The sequence below is a fragment of the Rattus norvegicus genome, chromosome 2, assembly GCF_021556685.1.
Source record: "Rattus norvegicus strain SHRSP/BbbUtx chromosome 2, alternate assembly SHRSP_T2T, whole genome shotgun sequence".
Classification (NCBI taxonomy): domain Eukaryota; kingdom Metazoa; phylum Chordata; class Mammalia; order Rodentia; family Muridae; genus Rattus; species Rattus norvegicus.
In genome coordinates, this window is record NC_141535.1 from 83,187,463 (window position 1) to 83,211,495 (window position 24,033).

The 24,033-nt window shown below is 39.9% G+C and overlaps 1 protein-coding gene across 4 annotated transcripts in view; it reads left to right on the forward strand.

The window, feature by feature from the left end:
• Ctnnd2 (catenin delta 2) overlaps nt 1-24,033 on the forward strand; it is an 843,638-nt gene that overhangs the window by 273,324 nt on the left and 546,281 nt on the right. For 2 of the 4 annotated variants that reach the window (XM_087614127.1, XM_087614133.1), the window contains exon 1: nt 3,684-3,988. The gene's annotated coding sequence lies outside the window, so the exon portion shown is untranslated. 4 annotated transcript variants of the gene reach the window in all.

Sequence of the window (24,033 nt, forward strand, 5' to 3'; positions counted from 1 at the left end):
ATTTCTGTGTGTAACACACAAATACAAACATGTTCCTAAGTTTTCAATAACAGCTGTCTCGCTATTACTTGTCTAGACTCAGTCTTAATATCTAGTGTGACTTCTGCTGATGTGCTTTCTTTATTGAGTAGCAATCTATTGTGCACACATATCCTTCTGTATCTATTGTGGTTCTGAGACACAACAGTGCTGTAGCATAAAGACTGTCGGGAGCATCACAGTGAGTGAGTTCTGGATGGACTGTCATTTTTCTCTAATTCATCAAATTTATTGAGTAGTCACGTATTTTGTATCTTGGAATTTAGAATGGAGAAACATCAAGGCCAAAATTAAACATTGTTCTTGTTTTCCATTGCTTAAGATACTGGGTTGTCACCATCAAATCCAGGGATTCCACTGTTCTCCTAGTTTGCCAGTGTCCCTTCCTGTATTGTGATGCCTGGGGTTTGAACCCAGGACCCTGTGTTGTGTACTAGAGTGTGGGATCCGCCATGTAATTGTACTTGCAAGCCACTAAAAGTTTATTTTTTTAATTACAAATTGTGTTGAATTTGTCATAACTATTAATGTGTGTTTAGGATTTACTTTAAACCAATTTCTTTTTTTTCAATCTCACAAGTTTGAGTTAATTCTACTCTTTTTCTGTGCACACTAAAGAGAACCAAATACCAAAATGAGAGAATAAAAATCCATTTTTAATCACGCTAGGAATGGAGTGTGCCTGGAATGATGTTATGCTGGATTTAGGTATATCTTCCTGAGAACATGAGAACATACATTTAACTTACATCAGAGGACAGGAGTGGACAGGGGCAGGATATTGGGAGGAGAGATTCCTAACTTGAATTGTTAGCTGGAATGCCAAGATGACTGGACACAAAGGCAGGGAGCCTCAGGTCAAACTCCAGTGAGGCAGCGCACTGTTGGGGTTGGAACTGTAATTGAGGTGGCCTCATTAGCTGCTTCCCTGGGACCGGGCATCACAGGCTTCCTTTCCGAACCTACTGCTACAGACATCAGCTAAGATAGAGTTTCCACAATGCAAATGCTGACATATAAATACAAATACAAATTATAACAGTTTGGGTGCTATAAAATTAAAAAGGGGGAAATGAAGCAGAAAGAGGAGAGATTCGATGATAGCCAAAATGCCCCGAAATTATTCTGGAGCAAAGTCATTACTTCCCAGGACTGTTAGAGAAGGTTAACTATGGTCTTTACTGTAGCTGCACAAATTTTAAAACCATGAAAATAGAAATCAAAGAAGATGTAAGGCAAGGTGTGAAGAAGATAACTGAATTCACAGAGAATGGAAGAAGAGAAAGAAGTAAGAAACCCATTGCACAACTGAAGTCATCTCGGAAGCATCCAGAGGAAAAACAAACCCTGGAGAAATGGGAGCTGAGCAGGAGTGCAGAGCAGGGGGAAGAAAAATCACAGAAAAGCAGCAGAAAGTCAGTAACAGACACAGGAAAGACTTGGCTGGGGAAAGACACATCGGCTGTTATAACATTCTTTATCTGGATAATATGTCTACAGGTGGGAAATTGCCCAGCTTTGCACATCTTTTTTGCAATGTTAAGTGTTGGAAGGCATCTGCATGAGTCCCTCAGAAGTGCTGGAGACATTAAGTGCATCCCTCTGGGTCCTGCACCTACCAACCTGGGAAGGGTCCCAGGAACAGTCAGAGTAGAAGGCACTCTTCCCTTCTGTCCTTATGTAAAGGGCTTTGTCTTACTTGCAGGGTTTGGGGCTTAAACTTTTGTCTTTGTTCTTCCTGGTTAAGTATTTTACCGCCTGAGCTGTTCTAGAGTCTTCATTGTTTTAAGTGCTTTTGTGATGTATATATGTGATGTGGTGTGTGTGTGTGTGTGTGTGTGTGTGTGTGTGTGTGTGTAAGATTGTGTGTGTGTAAGATTGTGTGTGTGTAAGATTGTGTGTAAGATTGTGTGTATATTTGTGTGTATATGCTTATAAGATGCGTGTAAGATGTATGTGTGTCAGTGTGTGTGTGTATGAGAGAGAGAGACAGAGAGAGAGAGAGAGAGAGAGAGAGAGAGAGAGAGAGAGAGAGAGAGAGAGAGAGAGCTGGCACAGAGCGGTATGGCATAAATGTGGATATTAGCTCATAGCCTTGAGTGCTCCATGTTTGAGACAGGCTGTCTTCATTTTTGCTGCTGCCTTGTGCACATCAGGATAGCCGGACTGTAAACCTTCAGGAATCGGCCTGTCTTCGTCTTCACCCTCCATGACTAGGGTTGTCTCTTCCATTACAGATGTAACCTACCGACCCACTCCATTTATCATGGGCCGTGGGAATTCAACCCCAAGACTTTCGACTTTTACAAGTCCTTTACTCACTGAACAATCTCTCCAATTTTGATGTTTTGATAACCTTGCATTGCTTTAAAAAAAATCAGTCTTACTTTGCAAGGTTCCTGTGTGCTGTGGTTTGATGAGAATGGTCTCCAAAGGTTTTTTGAATACTTGGTCCCCAGTTGGTAGAACTGTTTGGCAAAGGATTATGAAGTGTGATCTTGTTGCCCGCTAGGGAAAAACTTTGAGATTTCAAAAACTCATGCCAGTCTCAACTCTCTGCCTCGTACTTGTGTTTCTAGATGTGAACTCTCAGTTCCTGCTCCAGCACGATCCCTGCTTGCCCACCTTGTTCCTTGACATGATGGTCATGGACACTTGTCCTCTACAGCATGAGCCCCAAATTAAATGCGCCCTTTTATAACTTGCCTTGGCCATGGTGTTTTTTCACAGCAATAGAAAAATAACCAGTCTACCACATAATTGCTTGTGTAACCTGACCTTAAGTTGAATATCTGCAAGATGGTTTCTGGTACTGTTTCTTTTATGCTTCAACCAACATTCTCCTGACAACTTGTTTTTTACAATCGTAGAATTGAAGCAAGTGCCTGTGTATGTTCACAGCAACCTCATTACATAGGAGTGCAAACCTCAGTTCTAAGTAACTTTCTTTGGCTCGTGTAGTTGTGAATTTGACCTGCTATTCATTTGACCCACAGTTAAATTTAAAATGTTTTAAAACTGCAGAATTTATTTTTGACGTTGAGGCTAGGACTGGAAGGGTAATATTGTGTCTTGGGTACAGGACGGCTATAGTAGGTGAAGAATTGTATCAATATATAAAATTTAGCTCCAAAGTCAGCATCTGACAGGTCTATTTTTCTGGGCATCTGGTGAGCACCTTAAATTTTGCTTCATTTTATCGTTTGGATTGCGGCCTCATTTCAAAAGTAAAAATATTTAGAATAAGCACCTTTATCCTGCAACTGCCCATCTTTGAAACTAACACTGTGTTGACTGTAATATGAAATACATACGATCTTGATTTTTATTCACCCTGGAGCCAATATCTAGAATTGGTCTGAGAACCTTAGTTTGTCATCAATGCTTTTGGTTGATGCTATTTTTCTTGCTCCGTTTCTTCAAATAAGGATGGCTAAAAGATCCAGGTACAAATCTGGGGCAAAGGAAAGGAAGAGTAGAAAACTAGGATTTGCTGTGCTGGCTAGTGGGAGGGTCCTTTTGTGATGAAATGTTGCATAAATAATGCCAGTGGGGGTCTAAATTCACTGTTGCCATGGAGACCTTTGTGCCTGACTGAACTCTATTCTTTTCCTTTTTAAGACAGCCACTACTAGGCTTGTGCTATCTGATGCATCTTGCTTTGCTTTCTCTGAACACTGCTAGTGGAAGCAGAAATTAAAGTGTGGAAATTCTGCATCCTGACTTTTTCTGGACCGCTATTCTCTGCCTTCTTGGATTTTGAGCTCCTCTGCTTGCATTTAGCCTTCCTTACTGGAGGGAGGAGCCGGTGGGTTGAAAGCCTGGAACAGCCCGCTCTGCCTGGGGGAGGGTGGAGTAACCCTTCTTTATCTCTGGACTGGTGGACTTGCCTGCCGGGACCACAGTGTTCAAGTTGTTAAGGACCCTTTATTTCCAAGGTCCAGCAAAGGTAAAAGGAACAATAAACACTAACCTCACTTCACTTCCCAATGCTTCCGTTGTTACTTGCGGTGTCTTATGCTTTTCAAGTTTCTTAACTGCAGGCTGGGAGTCCTGTTTGGAATATATGGTAAGAATTTATTCCTGACCTCACAACGGTCGGTTTATTCAGTTTACGGGCACTGTACTTGGGAGATCCTCGTAAGGGAACTAAACAGAAAGTGATTGTGAGGTCAACTGTTCAACTGCCGTCTCACTGACCATAATGTCTGATCAATGATTGCTTTTAATAATACTTGGGGAGGGGGTCATAGGTGTGTGATTTAGATTTTATGGCAAAAAGTCTTAATTCGTTAATAAGCGTAGTCTTGTTGGGGAACTTGGTTCTTTTTAAAACTTTCCTTAATGAGCTGGAAAGAAAATATCCATAGAGATTTTTAAAAAAAGTAAACATCTGCCAACAGCTTAAAGATGTGAATTAAATGCAAGAATCCAATATAGCCGGCCAGTCACTCACCTGTTGCAGAGGTGGCTTGGTTCTCAGAGTTTTACAGTAGAACCACGATAGGCTAACCGCATGTTTTGATCATTATAAATGGTGCGGGGTGTGAATGGGCTGCATGCATCCCGTCATGATAGGAAGCCATCAGCATGCAAGTGTCTCTAACTGGCTTTGCCTCAGACACTTCATTGAGAAGATCCTTGCCCCAATCTGACAGTGGCTTCGGATTTCAGCTGGTCCACCATTGTCATTGAGAAAGTTTTTGAAGTACTAACAGGTTATTAAAACAATTAGAAGCAGACAGGCAGTGTGACGGTGATCAGCATGACAGACTGCCGGAGGGAATCAGGGATGGAACTTTCGTTATCTGTAGCATGCATGTGTAGTACATAGTTGTGACCCGAGCTCCATGGAGACTCAGAAAATGTTTACACTCTTGTCTTTCAGACCGAAGCGTCTCTGAGTCACATTTCACAGTGGCAGGAAATGATTTCAGATCAATCATCCCAGTTTTAGTTGCATCCTGATTACTTCCTGGAACTAGTTATCTGTTTCAGAGGATACTAAATGACTACTTTTATGTAGGTAGTAAGATGAAGAGTCACCACAGAGAGACAGAAAGCTAACTTCTCATTTTAGTTTTTGGTGGGGAGGGTCTTTGCAAGCACGTTTATTACAACTTCAATACTATTCTGGTAGAAATGCCGTTTCCCATCTTAAGGTTTTAGTTGCTCCCTCTCAGAGAAGTTTTATTTCAAAGATGCTCACACACACAGAAAAGCTTGCACGTACTCTTGAAAGTGAGCCTTTAGTTCAACATCCCATCGAATTAAAACTTTAAAATTTATGTTACATTTAAGAAGACCTTTCTTTCTTTTTAAGGATGCTAATGTCTATCATTGAGAGGGCTTAAAAAGCTGGAGACTTGGCTGAGTGGCAGGGCTGTTGCCTGGCATTCACACAGCCTTGGATTTGATTCCCAGTACTGTAATAATAAACAAGAAGGAGTTCTAGTCTTAAAAGACTTTAACCTTTGGCAATATGTTCTATATTGATTATTATTTAATAATAATATCACCAAAATATTAGAGCCAATACCTGTGAAGCTTCGTTTTCGGTACATAGGATAGACACAAATTTTTGGAATCAATGTAATACATTTTAGATGAGTATAACCCGTTAAACTGCTTGACATCACACCCATATGTGACCTGTTAATTTTAAGTCCTTAAGTAGTGCAGCTGCCTATCTCCTCCATGTTATATAGCATAGGTATTTGATATGAGAAAGTAATCTGAGCGATATTTTTAAATACAATTTTCTATATTAAGTGGATACAGCAAAAGATGCAAAACGGAGTTCTCAGCATTTGAAAGCGTAAGTCAGGTTGAGTGTGATCCCAAAGGAAAATATGATCCAGAAACGAGGTTTACAAATGCCAAGTTGAAAAATGCTACCTGGGCAGGGTTTTTTTTTTCTTTTTTTCTTTTATAATGTTAGCCACACAAAGAAGAAAACGAGTGAGATTGTTTCATTGTCTAAAACACCATTTGCTTAACCGTCACAAATCGGGTCCAAGTGGCCCAACTCTTCCAATCTGGAGAGGCCTAGCTAGGAAGTCTGAGAAAGGCCGTTTGGGTCAGTCTAAGACTTCTGCGTTCTCCTGGTTAGCTACTTCTGCTTTCACCAACTGTATATTTTGTAATACTTTATATTCAACAAGTTTAATTTTAATCCCTCTCTGTGCTTAAATAAGGTAGTAAATGTCACATAGATAACAATGTTACCAAGGGTGAAGGAATTAGGCAGTCCGATGGGGATCCAGGTATCAGAAGGAGGACCTATGGTGCAGTAGCTGACTCCCACAAAGTAACTGTTAGTAAATGTTAGTAAAAACTATTTCCAGAGGAAAGCCAACAAAAAACTACAGAAAATATAAAATGTGTCGTTTTATCACTCAACACAGAGCAACACTGTAATATTTTGAGTGGCCATCTCCAGCTGTCTCCTAGCTCTCCTTAGGTCCTGAGGTCCGCCCACCCCCTGCTGAGTTTGCTTCCGCTTCTCTGTTTGCAAGCCCAGGAAGTCTTGCTGGGGCATGCACTCAGCCCTTGGCCTCTGCTTTTGTACTTTCCTTGCCTTGCTATTTCAGCTCCCTTCTTTCTTGCCTCCAGCCCAGAAGGACCTATGTTCCTCTCGCCATCTTTTCACATCGTGGTTCATATCTCCCGAGGATTGTTCTAGAGGATCCTTCCCTGTCGTCTTCTTTGTCCTGAATTATTGTTCTGTGCCTTTATGCATTACACCAGTTCCCGGTTGTTTTTTAGAGTAGTTCTACACAAGCTAGAGTTACCTGCACGGAGAGATAACTCTGGATTCCTTCATGGTTGAAGTACAGTGTGGAAGTGTAAGCCAAATAAACCCTTCCCTGCACACGTTGTTTTATGTTCATGGTGTTTAATCACAGGAATAGAAAACCTAACTAAGACATTCTCTGATTTCTCCACTTAGAATATATACATTATGAGGGTGAGGATTTTTGTCTTAATTTTTTTTCCATTTCATCATCTGTATCTTTGCCAGGTTTATTTGATGAATGAGTAAATGAAGGCATACGTATACTACGCTAAACAGTGTTGTACTTTGTTCCCTAGATTTTTAAAAACAAAGGAAAATAGTGAATAGTCAAGGTTATCACTTACAACAGCCCAATATTATATCTTGTGAGAGAGAGTAGTCATGCTGTTACCCTTGTTCCCTCAAATAAGGCAAAATGGGCTAATGGGGTCCCTGCTTTAGCACTGGGTAATATCAGGTAGACTTCTATCGAGAACACACATAATCTTCTTTTCAAGATAATTTTTATTTTTAACAATGCATGTAGTGTGCGTGTCTATGTGTAAATAAGCATACCTGAGTACAGGTGCCCTCGGAGCGCCAAGCAGCATGTTGGATCTCCTGGAGCTAAAGTAATAACGGTTGTGAGCTGCCCACTGTGGGTGGCGGCAACAGAACTCGATTGGGTTCTCTGTATGAGAAGTAAGTTCTTACAACTTCTGAGCCATCTCACTAACCAGATTTGATAAGTTTGATTATACTCAATGCACATCGTTTTAATATAAGCTGCAAGCTCTAGGGAGTTGATAAACATTACAGTGTGGCTAATTACACAGTGACTTGTTCACAGCATGCGTATATTATGTAGAGATATGAGAGATATTTTTCCTAGGAATAAAAATGCAGAGTTGGTGTGTGTGACTTTTGGTGGACCTGGTTGATTTCATTGACCTTTTACCTTACTCTCCTACTGCTGTGCTAAACATCATGACTAAGGAAGCTTATAGAAGGAAGAGTTTATTGTGGCCTGACAGTTTCAGAGGGTTAGAGTCCATGGCCATCTTGATGGGGAGTATGGAAGCAGGCAAATGTGGAGCTCGAGCAGCAGATGAGAGTTTATGTCTTAATGCACAAGCTCCAGATGGGGGTGGGGGTGGGGCAGAGACAGGAGACAGAGAAGGAGAGAGGAAGAAAGTGAGACAAGGAGGGGGGAGAGAGGGGGGGAGAGAGAGAGAGAGATCATCACGGGCAATGGCACAGGTTTTTGAAACCTCCATGTTCCCAGTGAAACTCCTCTTCTAACAAGGCCACACACATCCAAATCCTTTCAAAGGGTTTCACCAACCTGGGAGCAAGTTTTAAAATATGAGAGTCATTCTCCTTCAAACCATCACTTTACCACTTTTTATTTTAGATGTTTTAATAAGATGCTGATTTGTGGACTGGAGAGATGGCTTAATGGTTAAGATGAATACTTGTTGTTCTTACAGAAGACTCAGGTTCAGTTCTCAACCACACATAACCATCCAGTTGCACGGGATGCGATGTCGTGTTCTGACCTCCATGGTTACCAAGTGCACAAGCAGTGCACATAGACATGCAGGAAATCTCTCAACCACAAAATTGAAAACTCTTAAAAACAAAAGCTCTTTTCAAGTGTGTGTCACCTGTCTGATTGTTGGAATATAAAGCAAATACTAACATCCCTGCCCCCCACCCCAGAGTGTCACCTGCCATTTTAGACACAGGGTATAACATCCAGGAGTGTATGTTCCTCTAAGAAGAGCTGCTTCAGATAGGATTACTTATTGCCTAGCTTCCTCACAAGTCACATGTTCCTTCATTATGAATCACATCTGCCTCAGTTGATTTCAAGCCCTCATGCTCCTTCTGAACCAATTTCTGGTAATTTTCATCAGCATTAATAGAGTTTCTTCAAGAGATACTGTATTTAATGTTGAGTTGTTAAATGTAATTAAATGTAGTTGCTGAGGTTGAAGATGGAATGTGTGTACATTGCCATGGAGTACTTCTGCCAAAAACAAAAAAACAAAAAAAAAAACGACAACGTCAACGATGACGACGACAACGAAAGAACTAGAAAGCTTAACTAGAGAGGTGGAGATAGGGAGGAATTAAAGAACGAAATTTCAAGGTAACTAACTGGAGGCAGTGACCCTGGAATCCCAAGACCATTTGGCTAAGGGCCTGCAGGTGGGTCTTAGGAGCTGGCACTGGCAACGGCCCAGGTCTGTCCTCGACCTTGAATTGGTTTGCAAACTCCAGTATATCATTGGGTACTTTTGACCAAGGGAAAGCACGTGTGTTGGCTCAGGGCCACTGGAGTGGTGAACCTTGATTTTTAATATTGTGGTACTGCTCTGTTTGCTTTGAACAATATATATATTTACAATCTTTTGAGTGCCAACTATATGAGTCTCAAATTAGATACGCATTCCTTACGAAGAATGCAGCTGAGCTTAGTGATGGTTATGAACTGTGTTACTCTACCATGCTTGATACTCACCGCTCTTGCAGAAAACTTGTCAACCAAGCAGACCGAGAGTGGTTTTCTGCCGTTTCCAGCTTCTTCCTTTTCTACTTTTGTATTGGTTTTTCCTTCACTCACTGGTTTGCCTCCCTATTGGAATAATATATTTTAAGAATGGATTAGAACCAGCTCTGGTGCTAGCTTTACTTCATTTTTCTTTTCCTTGGTTATGTCCCAAGTGGGCTTTAAAACTCCACAGTCTAGTCATTCACTCCCTCTCCACCTTCGTCTCCATAACTGCAGAATTAAAAGCTCCCATTTTCTGATCCCTTATAAATGAATAGGATTTTGTTGTCTGTCCTGTGGGGCTCTCCAGTGCGAGTCAGGAAGTATATTTTAGCTGAGGAGGAGCAGACCAGACTGGCTCAGGTGAATTGTCACCTGAGACCCTGGCCTAGCTTCTTCATGTCTGTGATCTGGCAGCCCCCAGCCTCTGTTAATTCAATTGTGAATAGAAGCCCTTTGAGCAAGAATATATATGCTCATTGAGTTTTATAGGTTATAAATGTGCCAGTTAACCGTGGTTTGCATGTCAGAAAATAGCCTAGTGTTTTAAAGCATCAAAGCAATCCATTTATAAGTTTGAACCTTTGTGTCCATCGTCCATGGGATTGTTGTGTAGCTTGGTCTAGAGACAGCTGCTGCCCACCCCCCCCCCGCCCCAGACTTAGTTGGTTGGCTCAGTGTGGAAAGGGAAGATAATATACCAATTTCAGCCAGAGGCGTGAAAAACAGGCCATGGAAGAAGTTTGGATATTCGTTCTTCTAAGGTTTTCTGTCTTAATAATAGGGCCTCTGAAGACAATTATCATACAGTGATGAACAGTTGCTCCTTGCATGCAAATATGCATATAATTGACTGCCTGACTTTCCAAAGATAGAAAGCCATTAAGACGATATTGACAACACAGTGCACTCCCTCCATATGCTAGAGACTCATCCAATAGGGCTGACCTTTATATGCAAATGGTGTCTATGGGGCATGTGCTTATGATTCACAGTAATATACTGTTGGTGGATCATTCTTAGTACATAAGTGTCAGGAGCCAATAAGCTATGCATTTTCTATTCAAATCTATAATCAAGGAATTAGACCAATGTCTTCGGAGTAAACACAAACATATGATAATATCTATATAGTTGATACAAACATGTTTTGAGCATACAAAATGCTAAAAACTAGGAAAGAGCAATGAAGATATACAAATGGAAGGATATATGTGCAGCCTTCTCTGTAGACAGAAAGCTGTCAACTGTAGGGTATATGGTATAGAGACGTCTGGTTCAGCAGAACATTATAAAATAGTTTAATTGAGATCTCATTTGCTACTGCTACTTGTCAAAGTTATAAAAACTCATATTATTAACTTACTCCAAAAGGAGTCCAATTCAGATGGTAAGACACATGTTGGTACTTATGGACTTCATACTGTCCATGCTGTATCTGGAGTAGTATCTGAACTGTTTGTAATTACAATGTTGGGTAAATGGAATCAACAAACAAAAACAGCAGATGTGTCATAATTGGAAGACCTACACAAACCATGGTGAAGTGCCCCATCTCAGTCACAGAACATGAAAGAATTTCACGCTGCATGGAGTGAATGCTAAGAGCAGAAGCGGGATGCTGTGGTTAATCCAATGGTAAACAGGAATGGAGCCACAGATGCTCAGAAGGTACACTGTGCTTTTGAGGACTAAGGCTGATGGTTGATAAGTTTGAGGTGCTGTTCTTTGTAGCTGTCCAAGGAAAATGGTCTACGTAATCTCGATGCCACCCAGCCTTGAGCTTGTGAAAGCATGGTGCCTAGATTAAGAAGGATCACATGAAGTTCAGTTGTATGGATTTAGAATCTCGGGCTTGAGATATAATAAAGAAAGTGCTTGTTTTGATGGCATAAGGAACTAAATTTAGTTCTCAGAAACTGTGTAAAAGCCAAATGTTGTGTTGCTCATTCAGAGTCCCAGATTTGGGAAGACGAAGACGAGATCTCTAAGCATCACTAGCCTTCCAGCCTGCCTTATTCAGTGAGCTACAGGCCTATGAGGGTCTGTAAGAGATCCTTACTCCGTTGTGTAGATGTACCACATTATAGAAGGGGAGAGGGAAGGGTTAGGGGGATGTTGGCCTGGAAACCAGGAAAGGAAATAACAATCAAAATGTAAATAAGAAATACTCAAGTTAATAAAGAAAAAATATATTAAAAAAAAAGAGAGATCCTTAGTCAAAAAGCAAGATAGGCAGTTTCTGAGGGATAACACTTAAGACTTTGTTCTTTGTACACTCACACATGGCCACATATACGTACATACAGATGTGCACCTACACACACACACACACACACACACACACACACACACACGAAATAATAAATCTATTCTGATATTTATGGTACTCAATTTTATGCATACTGAGGTTTCCAGAGGGAAGGACTGAGCTGTGAAAGGGAAAGCACTCTCCAGAGATCGGTGGATGCCTTCTGGTTAAGGTATAGAAGTGAGAAGAAAATTCGATTGTTCACAGAAACACTTAACTATCCTGCACATAAAACTGCATGAAAACATATTTGATTAAATAAGTATCTAGATGTGTATTGATATTCTAGTCCTGTTCCCTCATCTGTAAAAACAGAAGTAACAGTTAAAATATTGGTATTATCTCCTCTCTCCCTAGAGATCATTTGTGTCACTTCAGGAAGGAAAATGGGACATTACTTCTATGCCAAGAAGGCATCGCCTACGTTTATTAAAATAGGTCCTCCATGCTGAGTGAGACGGGATTGGATTAAATCATTTGATTTGACTAAATAACCGGTTCTGTAGTGTTTATTAGGTACACATATCTTGTTGACTATTTAATTTCCTCCTAGACTATTGCTTTCCCCACTTGATTAGCAAGGGAAAATTGTTTGGGCAAAAATTGGCCTAATAGGTATGAAATAGCTGCCAAATTCACAAGCAGGCTGCAGCCCTGTGTACAGCCCAGGGGCTATTGCCAGTCTGTCCTCCTCTTCCTTCCAGGTAAAGCTGCAGGTGATGGAAATTTTAGTACCTGGTTTCGGGGGACAGGAGGATAATTTGGCTGTTCCTAAAAAGGCACACACAAAATGTTGGTTGTGGGTAGACAGATGCTAAGGTTATACTTGTACATGAATTCATGCACTTGAATTCACTTTAATGGAGTCGAGCTTATGGTGTAGAATCCTGCCGCCCATTATAACTAAGTTGTTATGAGGTGCTCATTTGCCAGAAGCTGCTGTATCACGAGCAAACCCAACTGCCTTGATGGGTCTCATGGTACTGACTCTGGATTAAATGTGGAGTCTTTTATTTTTTTCCCCTGTGGTCTCACATAATGATATTAGCTTGTCTGCAGTGTGACAAATTCAGTGTACCAGGAACATCTGGTAAGCTGTTCTTGATAACTGAAAACAGCCCGCAAGCTCAGTGATGCACACCCAGTACGACGTTCCACGTTCTGGGGGCTGTGGAAGGATGGAGACTGTGGAGCAGGGAGGCCCCGGCACAGTTCATGTCGCTGCAATGTAAAATGATTCACACTGCGGCAAGTTCATCAGCACAGCATCCCTACAACTTCCTGTTTGATTATCAAGAGGCAAATATGAACGTCTTCCTTGTCAAACCACGCTTAATTTGTTCCCGGAAGAGGGATTTCAAAATGGGGAAAATAGTAAAGGGAAAAGAAAATAAAAAAACCGTCACAGCTTGAAGACAGGTTTAAATTCAGTCTTTTGATGTTGATCTGAGAACGGATCACACGGATATGTTCAAACCGCGAAGCCACTGTAGTAAAGAGACTTTAAAACTGAACACACAGTAGTGTAAGAAAAGAACAATACATCAGGTTCTCTTGTCTCATTTGGATTTCAAGATATTAATATGACAATGTTCAGGTTTTGACTGCTGTTTCCTAAACTGGGGAAAATAGGTTTCACAGATGAAAAGCAAGACTTGACATGTATATGAATATTAAATACCTTATCAATAATGGTACAGAGCTCAAGGCCGTCTCTCTTGGTCTTCATGCTATACCACTGGGTCATTGAACAGTCTTAACTTGCTTACTTAACCTCCTGACTGTCCGTTCACTCCTCTGTCACAGTGAAGGAAATTCACAGAGACTGTAGCTGCTATTGCATAGATGACAACACCCTTACATTATCCCATCAGGAACAAGTATAGTAGTGACTCAATTATCTGGTGTTGCACTAATGATAACCCGAGACCCATTAGTCAATATCAGGACTCACAGGAGCAATGAAAATGTCTACGGAAATGTGCTTAATGTTTATGGTGATGATTTATGTGCAGGTGTTCAGTTATATAAAGAGTGCATGCATTTGGAGCTGAGGGCATACAGCTCAGTAGATAGACTTCATGATTAAATTAGACTCAATGGACAGATGGAATCGAAATATAGTTCTAGTCCATGAAAAAAAAACACAACAAAACAAGGTAAATTAGGCAGATGAACAAAATCACCTTGGGGCGATGGGGGAAAGAGGGTTTAAATGTTATGGATCACAAATTAATGAAGTATTGTCAGGAAGAAGAGGAAAACAGAGGGAACCAAGGCTGTTTATGTTGATACAATGACCAACAGTTCTACGTTCTATGGCCATGAGGGATTTCACTGTGTACTTAGTTATGAAAAAGCATGGGGGGTGGCCATGATGCGTAGGAACAGGCAAACTAAAGACGTAATAGTGTAACTTTATACACAGGCCACGTTTATTTACACTATGCCTCCTGAGATTTCTCCAAATAATCGTTCTTATCAAATATTTGTCAGTGAAACAGAGAGAGATAAAAAAACTTACTGAAGGGATTTTACTAATAGTATAGAAGTAACTGAGACAGTCCAGTGCTTTCAATAACAAAGAAACACAGGATCCTTTGTTGAATGGTGACCTCTTTGAAAAGCGAGTTGTTTGGCTGATAGTCTGGCCCCTGCTCCATTCACTTACCCAGAACAAGTACGTGTGCTTTCTGTCCTGTACCCATGTAACACCATCATTTCCCATCACAGTGTGGTATGTTACATTCATGTTTACCGTAACGGCATTCCTCCACTCTTACACACAGTCTGTGGGTTTTATTGTCTCCCAATAACCATGTGTATGTCTGTCATGGTCTCTGAGTACTTTCCTCTCCACTGCCCTCTTCTCTGATAAGTTGTCTATAAGTTTCATTCATATTTCCTTCTTTCCATGTTGACAGCCTAACTTGTAGTAAATGTTCAACTCTCTGGCTAGATTTAAGCCCATCAGCAGGATTGGTGCCTGGCTTCATTTTATATCCATTTGTTCCCTGCCTATATTACTCAGTGCCATGTAGAATCCTTTAAGCAATCATGTTTCTTTTCCTATTAACTTCTTCTTGTAACAGTTTTCATTTGTTCATAATATGAGTAGATGCAAGAGCTTTGAATGCAGACAATATAATTTTGCTTTTGAATAAAAAATTATGTAAAAATAATTGTAACTTGCCATTCATTGCCAGCAAGCAAGGGTGAAAGTGTCTGCAGACATGTTTGCTAGTGCTACAAAGGTGGAGTTTCTTCAACGTTTCAATAATATGAGTTTAAGCAAGCAAGAAAAATTCTCTAGTACCACTTTTTACCGACAAATTTTTGTTTCCAGTGACCCAGTGAGATAACTCTTAAGAACTGTGATGTCATCAAAAAAGAGAGATATTTCCTACCCATAAGAGACTAAGATATACCTACCTTTCAAACAAGTACCAACTGATTTTATGTCAGCAAGAGGGAAAATTATGGGAGAATGGGTGATTTTGATGCAAAAAGAGGTAAGATAATAGTACATAGGAAAGGCATCTCAATTTTAAAACAGTATTTCTAAATGTGGAACTCACAATTTAGACCTAGGACTTTGGGAGAGGAGACCCAGTGGAAGAAGAACACGACCCAGTGGTTTTCTCTTGGCCAGAGAAGTTTGCCTTCGCTCTAAAATTTGTTAGGAACATTCTTTGCTTATCGGCCATCTATTCACTCACTGTTAATCGAGTATATTCTGTACTAGGTGAAAGAAAAATAATAAAGCTATGTATGGATTCTACAGTCAGGACACAGACAGTTAAAGGAACAAGAAACCTATATAGTTAAGTGAATACAAGAAAGTATCATTGGTGTGAGTGTGGCAGTCAGTTCCTCTCAGGCTAAGATGAGAAATTCACCTACACAGAGCAAGTGGCATGAGCACCATAGAGAGATGAGATTTATTGCCATAGAATTGAAATGCAGAGGTGGTTTTCTTGACTCTGGGATCAGGAGACACAGAGAGGAGAGAGTGGGTTTTGGAGCAGTGAGGGCCGATGATTGTGTGCAAAGTTCTTTTGAGAATGTGGGAGTCTTGATTTTCTCCGAAGTAAGTCTTTCCTCTTTTGCCCATTAAATATCAGCAGGCTACTTTCTCCACTACTGTGAGAGTGTTGGAGAAGGACACTTCGCCCCTGCCATTGCCTTTGTCGGATATTCCCAGATTTGACAGCAACCGTCTTAAAAGTTAAGGATTGTTCTTAGAAGGAATTATTTCCATTGGGGTATGAATTTGAACAGCACAGTGGCAATTCTTCCTGTGTCTAGGAAATCCTGTCATTTTATTTCCACATGGGGGTTTATGGAGTGGGAGAAATGTTAAAGGAGAGTATGAAAAAATGAGTCTCATGCGTTCCTAATTAAAGAAATTTATATTTCAGTTATGACTTCAGTTATGAGTCAGCAGTCTATATAAAAACAGTGTATGGGATTAGGCTTAGAGTTCTGAAACCGTAGGATTCTGAACATTTAGACTGGGTTAGACCTTCAGGTCTAATTATCTTTGTGGGAACCACTTAGCCTCTGTATTTCTGAGCTGTCTCAAATAATTAAATGCTTGCTTTGTTGCTATAAAGAATGAGTAAGTAACGTCATGTGAAGCATTCAGCTAAAAATAATAATTTTCTACTTCTTGACCCATCTATTCTCATTCATCCTCTATTGAGGACATTCTATACCAAGTGAGGAGAAATAGTCTTCAAGATAATGGATACAGTTCAAGGAAGAAAAATAATGATGGAGTTAAGTGAGTTCAACAGCCTCCACTGTTATGTTCACTGTCCTTGGAAAGGCTGTGGAACCTGGAATAATATGAACAGTGCTTGTAAATAAATGCTTAACACATTGCCTGACACTGTTACGTGCCATGGCCATAAGTATAACAGGCACTCCTACCACATGTGTACATCCAGCTCGTTACCTGGGGAAAAAAATCTCAAAATACATACTCCTCAGTCTTGTTTTCTACAGACTTATAGTCTATAGCCTAATATATTTACAAATAATTATAATTTTTGAGAAATTACTTGTAGAGCTAACAGTGGCAAATATGATAGTATTTTTAATCTTTTAATTAAGCCCATTGGAACTAAAATCACCTTGATCGACTCAGAAACATGGTTTTCCTAATTTCCAGGCGTCTGTCTCTCAGCTGAATTAAGTGAATGATAATTTACACACTAACATACCTTAAACCGCTAACAAGGCCTTTGCCGAGATGAAGTGCGCAGCACACGGATTAGAGCCTGCCGAATACAAGACTTGGTCAGAAAAGGATGCTTTGTTACATTTCATTGAAACTGCTCTGGAAAGGTGCCTGAGAGTCTGCTTCAGAGTGCTGATTCCTGTCATCTGCTGTCTTGCTAGGTGACCCAGAATGACACCGTGGCTGTTTAAAACATTTATCTGTCAGCTTTGTAAACTTTCATAGACAGCTCTTTGCCATAGTTTTTGACTCTCCGATGAGGTCTACGCAGCCAAGCAGGTGCCATTGATTTGTTCCTTTCCGTCTTGACATCATGGCTTGTTTTCCCCACATTTGCTGGACACTTGGCTGTAAGATTCCTATTATCACCCTGTCATTTCACCGCCCTCTCTTCAGATGTGCCTTGCACATATATCAGTGGGATAGAGTTAACATTGCCAGAAAGGTGGTGGCTGTGAAGTCAACCCATTCGTGTGAAATGGGAATTAGGTGTTATATAAGAAGGAAGGTCATATAAGAAGGATTATGTGTAACTCAAACTCTCAATGATACATGTAAGAGACACTAGGATGAAACATACTACATTTGCATGAGATACTGAGATAGAAAGACCGCCATCTTGTATGCTGTATGTAATAATAATGACCAACATTTCTTTAACCGTCATTTTGCTCCCTGATTGAAAGTATATTAGAGACCATGAAACCATTGTCTTAATACCTGAAGACAGAGACAGCAGTGATCTTTGATCCTCTCATTTTACAAGAAGCTGACTTGATTGTGTTAACACTGGTGCTTGTAAGAATAAGGTTTCCTCTGGAGACAGAATGGCTGGTACATGGAGAAAATATTGAATCTATGCATGCATGTTGGGATGCCTAAAGATATGGACAGTCCTCCAATATCCAGTTAGAAGCTTTGGTTATGGGTAGAACTGGGTGTTCTTAGATAAGAGTGAGAAAGAGGGCAGGTTGGAGCAAGTGGTACCATTAGGAATATACATCACTAAATCCACACAGTCAAATGCAGTCAACAACAGGAGCAGAAGCTATGGAGAGACAGAGCACTGGTCCCCCAAAAGGTTGAGTAGTTAAAATTTCTCCTGTAAAGAGTACATGCCTGAAAATTGACTGCTATCTTTATTTCTCACCCACTGATTTGCTCAAAATAAAATAAAGTATGAACCCAAATTCCAGAAATAGAGGACACAGGAGGAAAATTGACCAAATCAGACATCAGGGAAAAAAAAGTTCTAAAGCAGGAATATGGCAAGCACCTTGATGTAGGAAGTGTTCATGCTTTCAGTGAGATCAGAGGGACCAACCTGCGCAAATCAGAACATTCTAGCTCAGAGAGTTCCACAGTGAGGACAGAGTGCAGGAGGGTCACAGTTCACCATTCTTCTTAGGTGTCCTCCTGTGGTACGAAATTCTCAAGTTTCCTTTAGAAATTAAACTGGACTGTGAATAAACAGGGTAAATTGAATGTGTAGTAACCCCTCTTCCCTGGCTCAAAAGGCAAAGAAACGTTTTTAAAGGAATACAATGTATAAATGCAGAGAGGATGAATAAACACCTGTGACTGACCAAGGCTGTGAAACATCAGTTGGCAGAGTGACTCTAATTATTCCTATGATGAAAGAAACAATGATTTCTCCAAGTTAGTGAAACCTAGAGGCCTATTGTGAAAACTATCATAGAGCTTCACAGTAGGTGGGAGTGATGTAGTAGATGGACAAAATAGCAAGTTACTCATCACACTCCAGAAAATGGATGTCCAAAGAATGAAGAACAATTAGGTCGTAAGGCATTATACGGAATTCATCATCAAAGGTGTGTGGGAATAGAAGTCCAGGCAGAGGATAGCACAGCTTTTGTGGAAGAAGACAGCTAACTCTTTACACTCTTCTTTCATGGGATGCCGTGTGGTACTCACTGTAAACACTCAGGACTATCTGTGGAAAACACAAACCAGGTTCCCCACTCAGACTGTATTCACATTTCTGTTCTCAGTACTAGTATGAACTACTGGATATAGAACTGGAATATTTTCTAAGACTCTATGCCCTGGAAGAGTCCACCACATATAGAAAATAACTGTGAAATTTAGAAAGAGTAAAACCACTGAAATAATGGAAAGTAGAAATAATTTCATAAATAAAATAGTAGAGGACAATGAAAGGGACTTTCATGACATATATGTCTCTTAGAAATTATAAACCCAAGAAGAAGAGCAAACAAAGATTAAAGGAAAGAATATTTGGAAACAGGAGAGCAGGAAATAATGTAGCAAAAAAGTAGAAGAGAAAGGTTAAGAGCGGCAGCTTGGGGAGAGGTAGAGAATTTAGTATGTGAGTAACAAGTAAACAATAATAAAAAAACACCATTTAGAAAAAAATTCGAAAATAAGAGGGGAAAGCATTAAAAATATGCAGTAGAATGATTGTACTGAAACGCATACTTCACAGAAAATTCTGCTGAACATTCCTCGGATTTTCTGAACATAGCTATTAGACTAAGAAAAATCACCCAAAAGTTTGTTCCAGGAGCAATCCAGAGGAGATTCAACACACATCCTGGGAGAAAGTAGAAAAAGATTTTCCTCAAGTTAATACCTCTTGCAAGTGTTCATGTTCTCAACAGCAACACTGACAAGCAGAGATAGCAAAATCCATTATTGTGAATCTTTGAGAGGGAATTATTTCCTTCCTGGACATCCTCTACTCTCATACCCAGCCCCATAATTCTCTAGGCGCGTATATGCTAAAATAGAGAGCTTTTAAAAGTCTTACAGGAATGCTTCTCATTCACTCTGCCTTGGAAGACATTTTGTCAAGAGAGGAAGTCAGGAGGAATAAAAATCCACACAGGAGACTGAGACAGGAGATAGGAGATGCAAAAGCCTGGCCATCCAGCGAGGCAAACACAAAAGGTGGGAGCAAGCCAGGAACTCTGGCAAAGATTTCTTCCATAGCTTCCATCTCCATACCTCCCATCGATGACTTCTCTCACACTATTTGCTGGAATATTTTCAGACATTTTACCATGAGAGATACATTTAAGTACTAGAAGGATGTTGGATTGGATTTATAATAGTTACACAGACACATAAATAAAGGAACAATAGCAGCAAAAGTGCAACACTGCCCAAAACATAACAACACTGTAGACATCAATGGATTTACCAGTTTGCTAGTCATCCTACATCAGTGTCTTATACTTGTTTCTGACCATGAATACCTTTTAGGGGGAAATTACCTTACATTAAGCAACCCGACTTTTCCACCCAAGGAGCTATGACTTGTGATCTTGGTCAATTCAGTCATAAACAAACACATTCTAATCCAACTTTGGGCTGGCATCTTCTCAGAGGTAGACTGCAGTGTAGCAGTCCCTTCTGCACCATTTTCCCATGTTGAAGGGACAGATATTGAATAGGTAATGATTATAAATGAAGTATGGCCACAAAGTTTATATTGATGGGTCTTTGGGTGATATGCTCTCATTATACGTTATCTTCTATTGTAACTGACAAAATTCTAAAATTCAGTTGTCCAATATATTTTGAAATCCATAGATATCTTGAGATGGCTTAAATTAAATACAACTTCTAACCTCCCATACTTTGCATTTTGTGATAAGAACGAGCAAATCTAATCTAATCAATTATCAAGAATATAATGTTGTTATAATTATAGGTGCCATAGTACTCACTAGAATCCATGCTTGAGCCTGTGCCCCCTATATAACTGACAATTGCTGTCTTTTGATGAGCACCCAAAATCTGTGTCATGGCATGCAGTCTAAGGTAACATCTATTAGTTCAAGTTTCAACTCCACAAACCAGTGGGATTAGGTGATACTTTGTGTTTGCTTTGTTTCATTTAATATAATCTTCTTTGGGAAATGTTTACATTTTTTGCAATTCCCTTCTTTTTAAAGAGTGGATAGGATCCCACTGTATGTGAGTGTGGGATATATATAATGCCATATATACAATATATAATATACATTATATATACTTTATATATATATATATGCCATAGTAGTAGATTTTCCATTTTCATGCAACCAGACATCAGGAGGAACATGTTTCCCTTACAGTGCAGTGGGGAGACTCCAGGAGCCTTCACTAGTGTGGTGTTATGCATCAGTCGTCCTTGTTTCTTTCTACACTTTATCTTCAGACTTCCATCAGAACACATAATGATGTTTCTAACACTTCTAATGAGGTTTTCTTTTGGGGGTGTGTTCTGTGCATGGAATTCTTTTCCTCTTCATGGTAAAAAGAAGTCAACGAAAACATTAATAGCTCAGCTCGTGAGTGCACATGGGAAGTCTTCCGATATGCTTAAGAGCCACCTTCCCATTTCACCTAGTGCCAAGCCTCAGTGGGGGAGGTTTGAATCTCCTGTCATTTATTTCCTGCAAGCAGTTCACTGTAGTATGAACATCACTTCTATCCTGGTGTCTATTCTGTCTTCTCTCCTCCGTTCTAAAATCACCACAAGGTTATTTTGTTATTTAATTCACGACTCAGTGTAAAGTTTCACTGCCTTCAAGTCCGTGAGTCCTTCCCAGCTGACGCTCCATTACAAATGCTATATAAAACCTTTATTGCAGAAACTAAATGAACTATGAGTGTTCTGATTTCAGTTTCCAAACTGACTAGCTGAGCCCCCTCAGGAGACTTTATATGCTTTTAGACATTTAAAAACATTTAATAAACTTCATTTAATTAAAGGTTATAAATTATTAATCTAGGCTCCTCAGGACAAAGTTATAAAACTATATGATAATTTTCCTAACAATTCAGACGTGTTATATGAATCAGTGATTTGCTATTCTAAAAGTAAGGCTATTAATGTCTGATGGTGTACATTTTAATAAACTTGGAGTCATAGATCCAGTGTTTTCACGAATACTTGTTCTCCATGAATCAGAGCAACATCTATATATCAGAGAAAAAGGATATTTAGTACTAGTTTATATTTCTTAAAATGTCCTTCACTGCAAGTCTCTGAGCATACACTTGAACAAATTATCATCAACTTGAACATATTATCTCCGGTGTCTTTGGCCAGTTTCCATATTGCATATTTTATAACCTAATTTGCATTATTTTTTTCCGTTGGAACTGTGAAGGCGAAGGTCTTAGTAGACACTTTTCTAGATTCCACTCTGCCTTACTTTTATTGTTTAGCCTATTCTCCAAGTGCAGAAAAAAAAATCTGCATGTATTTCTCCAGTCTTTCAGTTTTATCCCCATGGAACTAATTCAGCAGCATGTAGCCGTGGACAGCTGGTGGTGGTTACTTCTCCACAGGCTTTTCTTTTTATTCCAGTTGATCTTGGGTGTTCTACAGGGCTGACTTGAGCCATCAGTCTACCTGGTTGCTTTGCCAACCCATATTCAACCTGGGAGCTTATACAGGCCTGGGTGGTCTGCCCTCCCTCTAAACACCATGCTGATTCAGTATGTCATCTTCCCACCCCCACAACCCTTTCAGTATCCCCCAGGGTCACAGGGACCCCCCATTCTAGGAAGATAGTTGATGCTCTACATGCTGATGCATTAAGTCACGTGGACAGCCCATGTGAAAGGACTGATGAACCCTCCTCGGAATGGTCAATTATATGTCCCATTAGTTAAAGCTCTTTCCAGCTCAGTTGTTAATCTCAATCTGAGGCTATTCCAAGATAGAGTGAATGTAGCCTGAGAGCCCCACATCTGGGGAGTGGTACACTACGCTGAAGTAGCCTTCACGCAGACTATTTGAACTACTATCTTTGGGAAAGGGAGGGAAATTACTGTTTATTATACAGGAAGACAGAAATGGTGGTGGGAAGATGGCTACACAAGTGTCACTGAAATTTCTAGGCTAATCTACAAGAAGGGTTTTCCTCAGGGGCATAGTCTCTTATTTAACGAAGAGTACAGAAGGGAATCTGCGTACAAACCTTACTGAAGATCAGAGAAAGAGCCATTTAAAGGCACAAGAGAAAATAGTTTCTGGTACTCAGTTAAGGAAGGAAATACATGCCAGTCTTACACAGGGAGGCTACAAATTTCCTCTGTTTTCATGCAATAGAGTACCGAGAGGCTCTTGGAGCATAATTGGCACTAGGTTAAATGCCCTATTTTTTGTCAGCAGGTCTTAAAGGAAGGTGTCCAAAGAATTAAATTACCTTCCGGTGACTTCGTGGTGACTAAGTAGAGAACTGGTAGCATTTATAGGAATATGAAGAAGTTCAGAACTCAAAAAAGGAAAATGCAAAACATTTCAATGTCCCAAGGTCACTATGTGTGCAGAGAAGATCAGATTGAGAGCCACACTGATAAGAGATGTCAATCAACTGGATCTTACCCGAGATGCTGCTACTAACAGATACAGACATTGGAATAGTAACAGAAGTGTGTTCCTTCATATTAACAAGAAACCCAGTTACTTGAATGTCCCAGATAACAGTATTGGGATTTTTATTTGTCAGAGTCTGGAATAAAATACTCTGTACAGAAGTCATATGGAAAGATGCACAGGTAAAGGTTATTTAATTGACTACACCAACAGAAAACATACAAAATTAAACACAAAAAAATTTTAAATATACTATTTGTGAGTTGAGAGTCAGTTCCAAGTAACCCGTTGCACTCTCACTGAGGTAAAACATGAGGGGGAGACATTTTGCAAAGACAATGATTAAATTGTCCCCTCATATATGATGGAAGCTAACAGTCCACAAATCTCAGCAACTCAGCGAGTTCCCAATAAAATTTATGTCAAGGAACGTTATCAAGACTCACATAATCCATGATAGGTAAGAATATTGTGGAGTTAAGGCAAGTGCAGACATCTATAAAAATTGGGTTAGAAACAGTATAAATGAGAGATACGGTAGAAAAACACTTAAAAAAACTGAGATCCCTTTTCTTTATGACTGACTAGTATTTCATCATGCAGATATGCCACATTTTCCTTATTCATTTGTCTGTTGTAGGACATGTAGGCTGTTTCCAGTTCATGTTAACTGTGAGTATAGTGGCAGTGAGCATGGATAAATGATTATTTGTGTCGTATGATGTTAAATTCTTTGGACAGAAAA